The 15,617-nt window shown below is 40.6% G+C and overlaps 1 protein-coding gene across 3 annotated transcripts in view; it reads right to left on the reverse strand.

Annotated features, from left to right (window-relative positions):
* Positions 1-10,116, reverse strand: part of MPPED1 (metallophosphoesterase domain containing 1) — a 57,660-nt gene extending 47,544 nt beyond the window's left edge. The window contains exon 1 of one of the 3 annotated variants that reach the window (XM_088525627.1): positions 10,046-10,116. The gene's annotated coding sequence lies outside the window, so the exon portion shown is untranslated. Of the gene's footprint in view, positions 1-9,338; positions 9,357-10,045 lie in introns of those variants that run through there. The other 2 variants (XM_010215810.2, XM_088525625.1) reach the window with 2 other exon arrangements.
* Between the last annotated feature and the right edge of the window lie 5,501 nt (positions 10,117-15,617).

The raw sequence follows: 15,617 nt of genomic DNA on the forward strand, positions 1-15,617 counted from the left end.
AAGAAAATAAGCACCTAGACTTGAGAACACCACAGCTCAAGCAGATATCACCTAAAATAATGATTAAACCAAGACAAAATAATGGTAACAATGAGGATAATATAACAACACAAAGGAGCTACAAATTAAGAGAGGAAACTGCTAAGAAGATGCCTGTTGAGCAACAACCTTTGCAAGGCTGTAAAAAAAAATGAAGACAAGGTGCCTGACCTGCCTAGAGCCAAGGCACCATGGCAAGAATTGAAGAGCAATAGTTGCACAAGTAAATGTGAGGCAACAAGAGGAAAGAAGAGAAGGCTGGAACTAGATCAGCAGCAAAGATGCAGCTACAGAAAAGATGCGAGTTTTCACAAAGCCTGGTGAGCTGGGATTTGAGGATGCAACGGAGAAATGAAATGTAATAATAAAAAAGATGTTTTCATGCAGCTATAAATCATCAAAACCACGTTTTTTTTTCAGGAAAAGCCCATGACAAAGCAGCAGCATAATACTTCAAAGGACTGTGTGAGAACCTATTACAGATGACATGGTCATACATTCACTTTTTGTGCAAACCACTGACACTGGTAACAAGAAGCCCTTCTCAGAGTTTGGTCAGGAGTTCTGGTCTTCCCCTGTACTGAGGAGAAACTGCTCTCTGCAACTTGTCAGTTCATCTTTTATAGGGAGAAGTAGATCCTTTCATTAAACGAACAAAAATGACACAGTGGTTTCTGCAGGAATGGTCCCAAATGTTATAGTAACATTCCTATAATCCCTAAGTTATCAAAAAATATGACATTTTTGTTTTAAATTCTCCCTCCCCCCAAAATATACTAGAACCACTAAAGCAAGTACTTGCTCTGATAAATAGACTAAATCTCTAATGTCTTTTGGCTGTCTAAAATACACGTTTCACACTCCAGCTAGACACTCCAGCTAGGAACCAATCAATAGAATTAGTTTGCTATCTTCAGTTCTGCCATCAGGAAATGAACCCTGAAACCATCCTAAAAAGGCAATATTCTGCAGGAATGGATAAGCCAGGCAGATTGCTCTGCAGCGGAGAGCTTTTCCAAAGGGATACACTCTCCTCTTCCTCCCCTTCACTTTCTGAAAGAAACAGACTGCAAATCCTGGCAAAACACATCCACCGAGTCTTCCCTTAGCAGACTGCTTTGGATTCACTTGACAGCGAGGCATCTGAACGCACTTAACACACTTGTGGACTTCAAATGGAAAGCAGCATAATCAAATGTCATCGAGACGCTTCTAGATACTAAGGTTGATCATGCACACTTCTACTGATAGAATCATTAGGCTTTCCAAAGGAATACAATTTGTCATAGGCAGTGACATTTGCAATTGCATTTTAAAAAACAAACAAATAAAGCTACGGTTTATAGCACGGCACTTATAAGTCCACTTTTGCCAAAGCAAGTGCTCTATGTACCTGCAGTTAGTGTCAGCGGGAATGAGGATATTTGAATGATAATCTGTGGTGTCATTCAAGGTGTTTATCAATCACCCTTACAAACTTCACGGAGTTCTACGAATTTAGCAATCTACAAAAACCTGTTTGGAAACCTAACCCTACAGAAGCTGTGCAGCATTTGAGATTGTTAGTTTTTCTAAATGTCAGTTTAGCTCTCACGAAACGTGCCAGGGTGACAGCCTTCAAGCCTGAAGCCCTCTATCCCCTGAACAGACAGAGCACACACAGAAGGCCTGGCACACACATTAGATCTCACATATTTCCCTGGGCTGCCTTTGTGTCTCAGACCTAATCTAGAGAAAACATTACTGAAGGGCAGCTCCAACTCCATATCCACACATTCTAAGAAATCACTGTTTTTAAGCAGTGAATAAATGTACAAATCAGAGTGAGGTTTGTAATGCAGATTCATCTCCACTGAAAACTGGAATGCACTCACCAATTCAGTCAGTGAGTGCCATGAGATGGCAAAATATATTGCACCATCTGCTTCACAGGGCACAACATGTAGCTATACTGCTATACGAGTTTGTCAAGTTGTTTTAAGGTCAAAAATCTGAATAAATGCCTCTTTACAGTGGCTCTTACCATGGATTTCACAATTCTCATCACGGAGTAAGAGCACATATGCTTCACGATGCTATAAAACCTCATTTTCAAAAACCGCGGTTTCAGGTGTAACTGACAGAGACCTTAGGCAATCCGTTTCTCAGTTCCAGCTCTCCTTGATGGATGATACTTAAGTCTGCTTAAGGAAACCATATCAACACCATTAAGGGGGCCCTTTGGAGGATCTTTTTAAAACACACGTCTGAGGGTTTTTTTTTTTTTTTTTTTGTGCTAAGGAATCTGATTTTGCTAACCCTTATCAGTTAAATAATATTAAATGCTATGGCCATATCTTTTCTGTCAGGAAGTCTGAGCTATTCCCATTCACATACCTAAACCAGTGGGTATAATTTGTGTTATTTGTATGTCTACCAATCATACTGACTTCAATGGGAAGAAATGCAAGATCTATCTTCTTCTGTTTAGGAACTTCTATTTCTGCTATCAATGAACACTTCAGTGCCTCACCGAATGTATCACAGATTTGCTGCTGCAGATCTACAGGGTACTGAACAAGCTCTGTTTTGTAAAGTGAGAAAAAAATAGTGACTTAAATAAGACCTCTTATTTCTCTGTAATTAACAACAACAAAATGCCCCAAGTTATTTCTCATCAAGCAAAAAAACACACATCGTTGTTCTCCCCTGCTGACTATAATAACTTGTCAAATATGTTATGACAAAATTCTTCGATAAAGTTAATCTTTTCTTCAAATTAGTTTTCCTGTGCTGCTCTCAAATATTATACATGTTTCTCTCGTTACTTTATTTATAAAAAACACCAACATACCAGTTGGCTTAAACTATAATAAAAGATTATACAGATATGGCAAGTAGTATAGAAGGGAAATGAGATAAATAAACTGTCTTTTAGAACTACGCCTTTACATTCGTTTCCATGGAGTTTCCTCAACAGATATATTTTACCTACTATATGCCAAAGTTCTGACCAGGCATCCAGAAAAATAGGCATCCAGATGAATGAATTTGGAAAAACTAAAATTATAATAATTTGCCTGTGAAATCTAACTCAGTATTGATTTAGAGCAGATACTACTAAGAAACCTTCCTAGCTAGTCCCATTTTAAACTATGATTGAATTAATTTTAAATTATTACTTAATTTTTAAATTATTTATTTCTATTTTCTCTCTTTTCCCAAAACTACAGTAACTGAATCTTTTCTTTATGGAGACATAATTTTATTTTGAATTATCATTAATGTCATTTTCTAAATTAAATCCTCATCCATATAAACAAAATGTTCATTTATTCAATTTAAAAAATAAACACAAACTAACAATATTTGTTTTTACCTTTCATTTTACAATACAACCAATATATTTTTGGATGTAAAACTGCAATACTTTAAGATGTACAAATACACTGGGCATTTTTCAAGGCTAAATGCTTTATTGCAATCCTACATATGATCTTGCCTGAATGTATAAAATATTGTATTTGGATAAAATATTTAAATTGATCCATTTTTCTTAGGTAAAACCAAGTCTTTTCCCTCAAAAATATACTGTTTGGCACAATATTACCTGTATTTATCTACAAATACCTGCAGAGGTAGCTAATCTATTTAAGCAATTACCTCTAGGGAAGGAAATTTAAAATAAATATCCAAAAGCCACAGAACTCATTCTTCACTCTAAAAAATTTACTTTCATCTCCAGCAGCATTTCAGAATCTGTTATGTTACTGCAAATCATGGGTATACATTTATACAAGAAAAATTACAAGTCCCAGAATGATAATACCCATTCTGGGGAAAAATAGCTAAAAATACAGGCTATGTGGAAAAAATACTAAAAATGGACATTCCAACAGGAGTAAATTAGAGTTGTGGTGATGTGACTGTGTATCTCAGTCAGCAATTTGGACCTGCCATTTGATTCAGCTCTTGAATCCTTTAAAATGAATATTATTTAGTTAGAAAATGAATACATAAATGTGGAAATATTACATGTTTAAAAAATGAAGGCTTGATTTAAAATTGCAACTGTAGTTTTGCTTCTTTTTTTTTCAGCTTTTGTGACAAATGGCCAAACACTTATCTTCCAGGTTTCGTCTGTCCAGCCTCCCCTGGGTCAAATCCACTGCCTTACCACAGAAGGCATCCAAACTTCTTTCTACTGAAATTGCATGTAAAGACACAAAATTTGGCCCATTTGGTTGTTCATGCCTAGCTGAGAGCAGAATACATACATCTGACACGGACTAGCCTGTTTGCTCCGATACCAAAATTATATCAGAATGTGGCAAAGCCTGACGCTGAGCAGAGGATTATTTTAGTGCTCCCATACTCTGAGGTTAACAGGACCTGGGAAATGTTGCTTTTTACCCAGGGAAGTTACTCCCAATAAAGTAGTCTGCAGCCTTCCCTGCTTCTTAAGCAGCATCTCTTAATTTTGGTCATGTTTCTATTGCCAATCTTCTCTGGTTTCAGACAGAAATCTAGCATTACAATCTAAACACTCTTGAAAGGCTGATGATCTCAATGTTAATACACACAAACGGAAAAATAAAATGGGCCAATCTACTCCTGCAGTTCAAGATGAATGAAATGCCAGAGTATAAGCTCACAAGGATACAAAATATAACAGGTGGAAAGTTGAATACAGCTTAAGTTTATCTATAATGATAACTGTTGAGATCAGCCCATCATTTTTTATTAAGGGCTGAAGTTCAATTATAGAAAAAATGGTGTAAACCTTTTTAACACGTACATTTTTCTTCTCAGAGACAAAACTTTGAAAATTAAGTATATTGCCCTATAAATTATACTGTTTACACCTTTCGATCATTTAACTACATTTGTCCCCACTGGAATCCTCCAGGTCACTCCATTAATACTGAGAGAACAAGTCAGTGGGTTTGTCCCCTTTTCATGCCCACACAAATGCACCACAGAAGGTTCATAGGAAAGGGAGGCAGAGGCAGCTAAACACCTTCTCCTTCAAAGAGAAGGAGAGAGGAAAGACAGAAGGGGAAAGCCCCAGATACACAGTCCTGGTGGGGGAGCATTGCGGGTCAAGATCCTCTGGATGCTCTCACATGGATCTTGCTGCTTTCTCATCACTAGGACTCAGCCCTACAAGGCCTTTGCACAGGGCCACTTCCAAACACTGCTCTCCCTGAAGCTCGAGAGACTGCCCAGGAAGGAAGCACGATTCGGACAGCGGCTTCACGGAGATAACGCCCTCACATTATCCATGGCAGCGAAGCCAGCGCAGGCGGGAGCAATCACGCTGTAAAACACCGCTCAGGTGCCACCCAACCAACGTGTAACCGCTTGGGCACTCAGTGACTGGGCTGGCTCCCACTGACTGCTCACGACTGTCTGCACTGAAGATCTGTGGAGGTTTGAAGAACATTTTTGAAAATTTATCTGAGCGGAATACAATTTTTCATTTGACCCAAAAGATGCTAAAGCAAAGCTAAAAATTTAAGTGGGTAAAAAGTAAATGGAAATCTAGATAAACAGATATTTAGGAGGAAAACACCAAATTATTCAAAGAAAACTACTACCCATTTTTGATTTTCTTTTCCCTTACCACTTAATTGATCAACTTGGTGAAACTGGGACAATTTTTAGGGGTACTTCCAAATCTGAATTTTCCATTGGAAACTGTTTAAAGTGACATTTTTATTTCATTTTTTCAAGGCATTGCATTGCTAACTACTGGCAGGAGTTTTAATTCATCCTCTCCTCTGTGCACAAGGCAAGATATCTTGAACTTTTACCAAAAACTACTCACTCGAGGGCCTTCAGTACATGCATTGAGAGGCAAAACTGAGATGCCGCTTAGAAACAGCAGAAGATAAGCTCTATTTTTTTAAAAAAAAAAAGTTTTTACTATCAAAAAAAGGCGAAGAGTCTGTTGCATGAAGTCAAAGTAATGTTGGAATTATTTATTATTTTTATTGTTTAAGAGCTCAAAGACACACTGAGATCCAGAGGCAGATTGTGGTAGGCACTGTACAATCAGAGATCTGCCCCAAAGAGCTTACAGTCTGCAGAAATCAAACAAAGGAAATGAGAGAAAAATATTTCAGCACTGCAGAGAAATAATTGGTGCCATGGCAAAACACTATGTTTCTTCCATATTCTTTTCCAGAAAAGGAATGGTTAATCAGAATTAGCTCCATAAAGACAAGAGCAGAGAGAAGGTGGGATACGATGGAGCAGCTGAGAAGAAGAAAAAGACGATAAGAAAGAAAGTGGCATGCTGAACGTTTGAGGTACAGAGCATGTTAAGCAAGCGAAGTGACTGTGAGAGCTGGCAGAGGGAGCTGGAGCAAAACAGCCAATTAGGAAAAGGCAGAGAAAAAACAGTCAAAAATATCTGTAACCATCACCTCCTCCTTAGGCTGCTTCTGCAGCTGCTCTGCTGGCTTCAGTCTTTGGTTGCATGGCAAGACCTTCATCTGCCATAAAGCAAGCTCCACTGGCTGTATGGCAGGTGATCTCAACTTAAAAAGATCAAATAGGAACTCTGCATAAAAAATTGCTTTCAAAAAAGATGAACTTGCCATATATAGTAAACCTGCAACTGGAAGAAATAGATAAACTAAAACTATGTAACAAGTTAGAGCAGATACCTCAAACTGAAATGTACCACACATACCTTTGAAAACAGAGGTTTGAAAAAGCCAACCAATCATTTTTACCACAGTGTGAGCAAGGCTTTCTATAATATACAATACAGTATGCTTAAATGACATTACAGACCCAATCTTGCTCCCACAGTGGATAATGCAATTTTCGCTATTTAAATAGTGACTGAATGCAGCAGTGTCAAATATTTTGTATTTAGGTTAGTGTAATGAATCCCTAATCAGTAGTGACTGCAAGTTACTACATATAAACAGGGACAGTTACTTGTTAATCCTAACATAATTCCCACTGTCATATCAAACGCAGCAAAACTGGTGCACTTGTTGACAGCTTGTTGAACAGTGAGGTCAAGCAATGACCAGTGGCAAAGATCAAACTATACATTACCCTCTAGAGGTAGTCACTATGGTAGCAGGTCACTAACATAACGGCTCCACTCCTTTGCACAATATATCTTATATTGGACTGTCAATCTGCATTCCTGCTTAAACAGTTTTTTACTTGCAATAACAAGTTAGAAACTTGCAATACAAGTTAGAAATCATAACCAGAGACCACTTCGCTTTCACATACTCCCGACAAAGAATCTACTTCACCCATGGACAATGATCACTGAATCTAGCCTGGTGTACAGTCCGGAACATGTGAATTAAAGTTGACAGCACTGTACTCAATCTTCTTCCGAGACCTCAAACTATATGTTGTAACCGTATAATACACCTTAATATAACAGTACTTGCATCGAGGATCATCATCCCTCAGAGATTACCTTACATACCTACCCTTAAACTGGCCCACTTGCTCTTTAAAACAAGGTTCAGCAAGAATCAGATAGATTACACTGATTTCATCTCACCATGTTTATTAATCACTTGAGATTAAAATTGTTTTATGTGCAAAATACTAAAGCTCTCAATTATAAACTCATTGTTTTTGTTCCTTATTTGTTATTGTTTCCACATGTCTGGAAAAAAGAAACTGCTTGGAAAATCAACTCAGCATTACCTGGTTTCATGGGATTTGAGTCCGCTTTCTTGCAATTCATTGGCAAAATTCTAGCTGGCTGACTTAAAAAAAATAGCAACCTCTTCATATATCTCCACATGTTCTACTAAAATAAAGCAGGGCTCCCTCCCATGTTACTCTTCACGTGATGAGGACTACACCTGAGAAAGCAGATCTGGTCCTGCTCAGTTCCTAGGGGGACATAACCCAGACAATTTTCCTAGTTCCTTATAATAAATCCAGTTAAATAAATATGACCACAAACAGCATTATACGCTCTAAATCATTAGCAGAATAAGCAAAAACGTCAATGTCAGAATAGGCTATGCATGGCAAATTCAAACTCAAGTCCACTTTACATTCCTCCTGACAGCTCCTATAACGAGCACACAGAACTAAATAAAAAGCACGACCTGTTTAAACAAAGATCAGAGTGTCAGCTTTATCTCTGCATTCTCTCATGTTTGTCGTTTGGCATCAGAAACTAACACCAAAACAAGTGTCTTACAAATATCGCTTTAATAGAAGGCTATCACACAGGGCATGATGGATTTGCTCTAGTCTACTAAAAACATCTTTGTATTTTTAAAATGGACATTTTTCTTCACATGAACTCATACAGGTATCTTCTGTGGTTATTTTACTTTAAATTAAGCCAAAGGAGAGCAAAGAAAAAAAAAAGAGAAGAAAAAACATGTTTAGAAAGAAAAAGAAATTTTAAGATTCTTCTGTCTCAGATAGCTTAAGACGGTGAAAAAAAAAGGAAGATCAAAGCCAAAGCTGTTTAAATATACTATTCCATGACTAAAAATTTAAATCAGTCAATTTACATACGTATCATACACAGCATAGCCATTACATTTAACAATTTCAAAAAATCTGTAAAGTAAAAATTTTAAAACCTACTTGTATAGTACACTGCCAGGCAGCTTTTAGTGTCTGGCAAAAAGAAACAGTTTATTATGGATGAATACAACATAAATGACTATCGTATAACAACTCCTTAACTACTCTTCTCAAAAAAAGTAGTCTTTTTATGGTAGCCAAATTTTGGACATGCACATTTAAGGTGCAGTCTTGTATTATTATTTTAACTACTGATATTTTGATAAACAACTGAGAGTTTACCTCATTAGAAGCCAAGCACAAAGTTTAATAATCTTGCCTAGTTATCAATTCATACAGAATATCAAAAAGCTATTTTACACTATTGTCGTATACTCTATTAATTTAGAAGTAACTGAAGTTGAAATGTCTACTAATATTGTAGCGCATCAGCAGATTTTTTACTTTTGGCATTGTCAGGATACAGGCTGTGAAAGAAGAAAACTTCAACTATTGATCTTTTTCCAAACAGAACGGAATGTTTCAAATACATGCAGTTTCTGCATACTTCCCATCATTATCTTTTATGTTATCCATCTACATCTAGGCATATAAATGCTGTCTGAAAACGCAACATTGAAAATGCAGCTCTTAAGAAAGCAGCACATTAAAAGCCAAGAAATCATTACCTAAACCTCCGAAATATGTATTTTTCCCCCTGTTCCACTGCCCGGTGCACGCTGGATACCAAACACCGGTGCGGCGTACAAAAAAATCCGCATGAATTTCAAGAAACTTACTGGACCGCTTCCTCCTGGAACAAAACTTTGGGAGGTCACCGAAAGCCCCTCTCCTATGACAAAGGGAGGCTCCTGCGCGTCCCCTCGGCCCTCGCTGTGGCCTCTCCGTGGGGCCGCTGACACCTGGAGGCGGCCCCGGGGGGCCCCGGCCCGCGGCAACTCTGCGAACAAAGTAACTTCCCGCGCGGGCGCAGGGCGAGCCGCGGTGACAGCGCTGTCCTTCCGCCCCTGGCCGCGCCGCTCCGGCCCGGCGGAGCGCGGGGACCTCGGCGCCTCCCGCTGCCTCCGCCTCCCTCCAGCTCCTCGGAGAAGCCCTTCCCCGCCCCCCCGGCTGCCTCACTCTCTAGCTTTGGGGCATTTCATTTTTTAAGGAGCAGAGGGAAGCCGCGGGGAGGCTCGCTTAGGAGAAGCCAGACCTCGGCGCGCTCGCGGGTGGATGCTAGCGGGGACGGAGAGGGGCTCAGACCCTCGCACGCAGCCCCTCTATCCCTCTGTGCCCCCCGCTCCGGCGGCTCCAGCCGGGAAGGCAGAGCTTCAAGGAGGCTCCAAGCGGGCTCCCTTGAGCCGATCCGGCAGGAGGCACAGGGCCCTGCCCGCACTGCCCCCCGCCCCAAGCTGCGCACAGATCCCGCCGCGACTCCCGCCCCCGCTCCCCGGGCTCGCGGGTCCCGGAGGGAACTGGGCAGGGGTAGGGACAAAATACTCACCCGACCCGCCGGGGCTGCTCTGAAGACGCAGGATTTGTGCGAGCGGTCGCCTCCTTCTCCGGGAGCCCAGCCTCCCCTCCCCCGCCTCCCCTCCCCCGCCTCCGCCACCTCCTTTGGGGGAGCACGAGTCCCCCCCCCCGGCCCTCCCCTCCTCCCCGCCCCGCCGGGGAGCCCCGCCGGCCCCTCGCCGCCGGAGCGCCGAGCTGCTGGCCCGGCCCGGCCCGGCGGCGCCCGCGATGCTCCATGGCCCGTGCTGCGCCGCGCCTGGGGGCCGGGTCGAGCTGCCGCCCCGCGGCCGGGCTGCGGCGGAGGAGCCCTCCCGCCTCGCTTCTCCTCGCCTCGCCTCGGACGGAGGGTCGGCGCGGGAGGCTGCGCCCCGTCCCTGCGCCCGCGGGACCGCCCCGGGCTGACTTGAGCGAGGGCCCCGAGGAGGGCGGCGAGCCGCGGGGCGGCCGACGGCCTTTCCTGGGCGGGAGGTCCCGGGCCGCCGTGGCCCTCCTCCTCCTCGTCGTCCTCCTGCCGTTAGGGCGCGGGGAGGGGACGCAGGGGCCTTCCGCGCCGGCCGTTAGGCGGGAGAGCGGCCGTTGGGCGGGAGCGCGGCCGTTAGTTGGCAGCGCGGCCGTTGGGCAGGAGCGCTGCCGTTAGGCGGGAGCGCGGCCGCTGGACGCAAGGGTGGCCGTTAGTTGAAAGTGCGGCCGTTGGGCGCGAGGGCGGCCGTTGGCGGTGGCCGTGGCGATTCCCGTGCCCAAAGGTGATCACAGGGCACCGGGCAAGTTTGCAGGTGGCAGTGGCAGCCCCCTCTCCCTGGCAGCCTCTGTTGCCTTTCCCAACGGGACCGAGCATGCACAGCGCTCTGTTCGCTTCAAAAATCAGGCCATGAAAGAATCATAAATATATAATATTATACTCCTATGATATTATGAGAGGAGAGCAGGAGAGTTAAATGCATACATGGAGGAGAGGCAAATTACACAGAAAGGGGCCTCGCTGCACGTTTGTCGAGCGGTCCTGAAGTGAAATATTTCAAAATCCTTTCCAGAATAAATTTATTTCCTACACGCTTGTTCTAGTATTGCCAACTAGGCGAGGAAGTCTGCTCAATATCTAGCAACAATTAGCAGGCCTAAGGCTGCCTTTAGTGTGCATAGTGAGTTTTCCACTGATAAAAAATAAAAATGTTGATCCGGAAAATAAGAAATTATGATCTATAAAAGAACACTGACATCTGAACATTTCTCTTATGACAGAATGAAATAAAGGACATTTTCTGAAGGAAATAAAGGTATGTATCTCACGCCAGCCCAGCAGATCAAAGCAGAAGCCCAACATGAACTCAGGCTGCTACGTATGGATGAGTGTCTCTGCGGCCTGCTGAGCTCCTACTGGTTCCGTGTGTGTGGAGATGGGGTTTGACTGTACATCAGGAACTATAGACTGGCCCTGAACAGTTCTCTGTATGGTTTCTGTTACTGAGAAAACATATATTTATCTTGAAAGTTTGCGTTTTGACATGTCAGCATTTTTGCAACAATATAAATATGCTTGAATTTTTTTTGTTCAGCCTAATGATTAGGATATATTAGAAGCTGCCGAGCATATTCACAATCAATTCACTTATTCAGATGCCTGAATGCAAGCTTAGAAATGTAATTACAGGCACCCACCCTTTTTTGGAAATCTTGAGGCTGTATAGTTTCCCCATGGGAAATCTGAGAAATAAATTCCTACCAAAAAAAAGGAAATCTGCTAAGTATCATTCTTATTTATTATTTTCTTTAATAGTAAAAATTGGTAATGAAATGTTCCAGATATGGTAAGAGTGGTTTTATCTAAATCCTTCATTTTAATCGTGGTTTAAAAGAACAAGCAGAAAAATCTTGATCTTGGTAATTTAATTATTTTTTTACTTTTTTTTTTAACTTTTTTTTCAGTTGCCTCACCAGCAACTGATTTTCATTTTTTGTTTAACATGTAAACCTAAATTTGCATTTGATTAGTATTACTGAATCTGGCTCTTTAGATACTGTGCTCCAACAAAGAGATGACATTATACCTATACTCATTTAATTATTTGGAATTAAAAGTTTTTTATTCAGAATATTAATTTCTTTATTATGTTACAAAATAATGAATACTTAACATTTTTAGTTTTTTTACTTACGTTTTATGTCAAGCTGTATTTGTATGAAAACTGTCATTCAATTAAAATTTACATAACATCATTTTAAACTGTTAATTAATTAGGATCTTAGTCTACCTTAAATGTTCTTGATGCATTTCAAAATCATGTTTGCATTTTAAAATGTTTTATGAAACAACTGAAATAATGACCTGCAGAAGCAGAATTAAACTGGCAGCTTTTAATAACCATGCCTTTCACAATCTCAAAGTAGATCTTATCCCCTCAGATTTAGTCATAGATTGCAGGAGAAAAACAGCCAATCTTTTTTTTTTTCCAACTTTAAGCTGATTTTTCAGTTCTGAGTTAAATAGTATTAACTAAACTACTCAAATGAACCGAAACAAAGAAGATATTCACTCTGTCTGCCAAAGCTGCAGCTCTGAAAAACTGTTTTCCTACACCACTTGCAACCTGTCCCATCCACTTCATGAATGACTTCAGTCAATTCAGTGGCATCACCATCTTCAAAACTGTAGCAGCACGCATCCGTATGTCTTAAGTTTCTTCAGTTTATATGACAGCAAGGATAAAACCTAAGTTAGCTATAATTTCATTTATAATTTGAATAGATGTACATAAATATTAACAAAAATGACGTTTGATTTATTAATAAGGATTTTTTTAAATGATGGAATAACCTGCTTTGCGGTTAGTCAGAACTTGTAATGGGATTGTGATCCAGCTCATGGGATCTGTGCTTTGAAACCCTGCGTTAAGTGAACAGATCTAATCTACTCTAGAATTTCTTTATGAATCTCAGGCAGTTTGATGTTTCCTGATAGGAGTTCACATAGACTTCTGCGAGCACGATGTCACTGCATAAGAGGCACAGGAGGCCACCACTGACTGACAGCCTGAAGCTCTGAAATCTGCAGCCCGTCCTACCTCGTGTTACTTGGTTCCCCTGCCCTGTTCTGCTTTGACACATCAAACTTCCTGTGCCTTCACTGCAGAGCATGTCCATTCATACACACTAAGTCAGCACTTCCTAGTCCTGCCCCACTTACTGCTCATACACATGGTGATACTTCCCTAAGGGGTCAGATTTAATGCACATGTGCAAGTACAGCTGAGCTATACATTCAGGGTGGTCCTAGCTGAGACTCCGGATTATACAGCGTGCGAGTCAGCACTCGTGTGCCTGAGCTCGATGCATTTCTGCGTGTCCGTGAAAACTGGACAAGTACAGAAAAACACCAACATGTGCCTGGGCATAATCACCACACGGAGAAAAGGACATACACAGGAAGCCTTGTCTGCAAAAGAGCCTATCTCTTCCTTGTTCAGGAGTGAAGAGACCTGTCGTTTGGGCTTTGTTGCTAACGTAAAAAATAAGTTACGGGATTTTCACCCTGACTTTTTCATCTTTTCCACAGACATTTAAAACTGGACCTAATACATAAATACCTGATACTGACATTTCTTTAGTGGGGGGAGGTCTTTAGCATGCAGTATTTTAAATCTAATAAATATATGGCTAATTCTTAGCACTAAATATATCAGTCGAATCATTCATATGTATTTTTTCATTAAATTTCAGTGATCTTCTTTCAGCTGTGGTGAGATGTTTCCAACTTAAAATGTGGAACTGCTGTACATTGCCTCTGGGAAAAAAGCCCGAAGCCACAGTGATGTATCTGCTCAACAGTGTGAAAGGAAAAATCCCTATTCACAGTCCTGCGTAGTCAACATTACCTGCTGGTAAGCTTCAGATTGTTTCAGTTGCTTAACATCCTGATTAAAAGGCATTTGTTTTTTTCTTGCGTTATGCTGTGTTCGACAGAAGAGACCAAAAAAATCTCACATTTGCTCACATATCAAGCAAACAGTTCTACACCATCCAAATACAGGTTTTTCTTGTTTTTTAAAACTAGTACAGTAACATTGTAGATACCATAGAGCCTTTTACCTTCCCCATCACAAGCAAAATGAAAGATGTTAAGTCTGGAATACTGAAGAGTAATTATGTGAAGTGTGAAATTGAGTAGCTATATCCAGCAGTTACAGAAAAATGACAGCACAAAACCTCAGAGAAGTCACATTGTTTCATACCAGAGATGCCAAAATGGGTTTCGAATAATATTCAAGTTTTAATTAAGACAAATGAGTAATGTCACAAATCATCCATTGTGCAGGTTATGGCAAAACGAAATAACTACTATAGAATTTGTTCTCCTTAAATACTGATACAGCTCCCAGCTTTATTTTAGTGGAGTTCTTGAAGATTTCTACTGTGTTGAAGGCTGGACTATTACAAATATATCTAAGCCTGAATAGCAGTTCCCTATGTTACTACTAATAAGATGAAATTAGTATGCATTCTCCTATATTAAAAAGAGAGAATTAAGTAGAGTGAATACAAAGAAAACAAAAAAGCATTTATATTTTGAAAGATCAAGAGTGATATATTTGGAATGGCTCTAGCGATTAGTTTCTTTTCATTGTTAGTAAATTAAAAAATCCAACTGAGATGTCATCTATAGTGATGAAGTTTTTTTTTTTTTCTACCAGGGATACATATTCATCAGATACGGGGAAAAAGTCCATTTCCAAATCACTTTTAGCAACAATCAAGCAGACATATTTGTGCTCCTATTTTAGAAACATAGATCCCTTTTATAGGCATTAAACACAGTTTACTAGTGGAATTTTTATTTTATTATAACTGTTTCATGTCGTGTCTTTCATGTAAACACTATAAAAAGGATTTAGTGTTGGATTTAGAAGTTGGAGTTTGGATTTTTTTTGCCCTTTGTTCTTATTTTGTATTTTATTTCTTTGGAGAACACTTTTTTCCCCCTTTCAGGAAATTTCACATAATCTTTTCCATTCGTCATCAGCCAGGTTGCTGATTACCAGAGTAACTGCCAAGCTTTCAACTCCTTGTCATCAATGGGCTGTGAATGACAGGCAGCATTAATGTTGGCAAGCTCCCACTCTCCTTTTCGCCTTTCCCAAATGTAATTAAACTGCACTAATACAGCAAAAGAAAAGCTGCAGCTTTATTTTACTCACCCTAATAACATAACAATTAAATCACAGAAGCACACAATGCAGTCAAATAAACCCGTCGTGACAAGGAAATTCAGAGGTATGGGAAAGTGTATATCTACCATGTAGACAAAAACACATGAGTTAAGACTCTTTATTTCCTCTCCTAACACAACTGCTACAGCTCTATTTGACCTTCAGTAAGATGATAAGGCCAATATTTGAATAGCTGTCTTGTTGCAGCCCGGTGGAGGGCCTCAAGTGCTTCCTCTTCTGCTACACCTTCAGTTTAAGCGTTTAACAGGAAATAATAAGCTTCTCCTTCATATGATCTGTTATCTCCCTGGCAGGGTTTTCCGAATTTCTAGCAGACTGCAGGCACTGCGTAACAGAGCAAAG

Source organism: Tinamus guttatus, unplaced genomic scaffold (genome assembly GCF_059628265.1).
Source record: "Tinamus guttatus ecotype Peru unplaced genomic scaffold, ASM5962826v1 Tinamus_guttatus_pri_ptg000229l, whole genome shotgun sequence".
In the NCBI taxonomy this organism is placed as follows: domain Eukaryota; kingdom Metazoa; phylum Chordata; class Aves; order Tinamiformes; family Tinamidae; genus Tinamus; species Tinamus guttatus.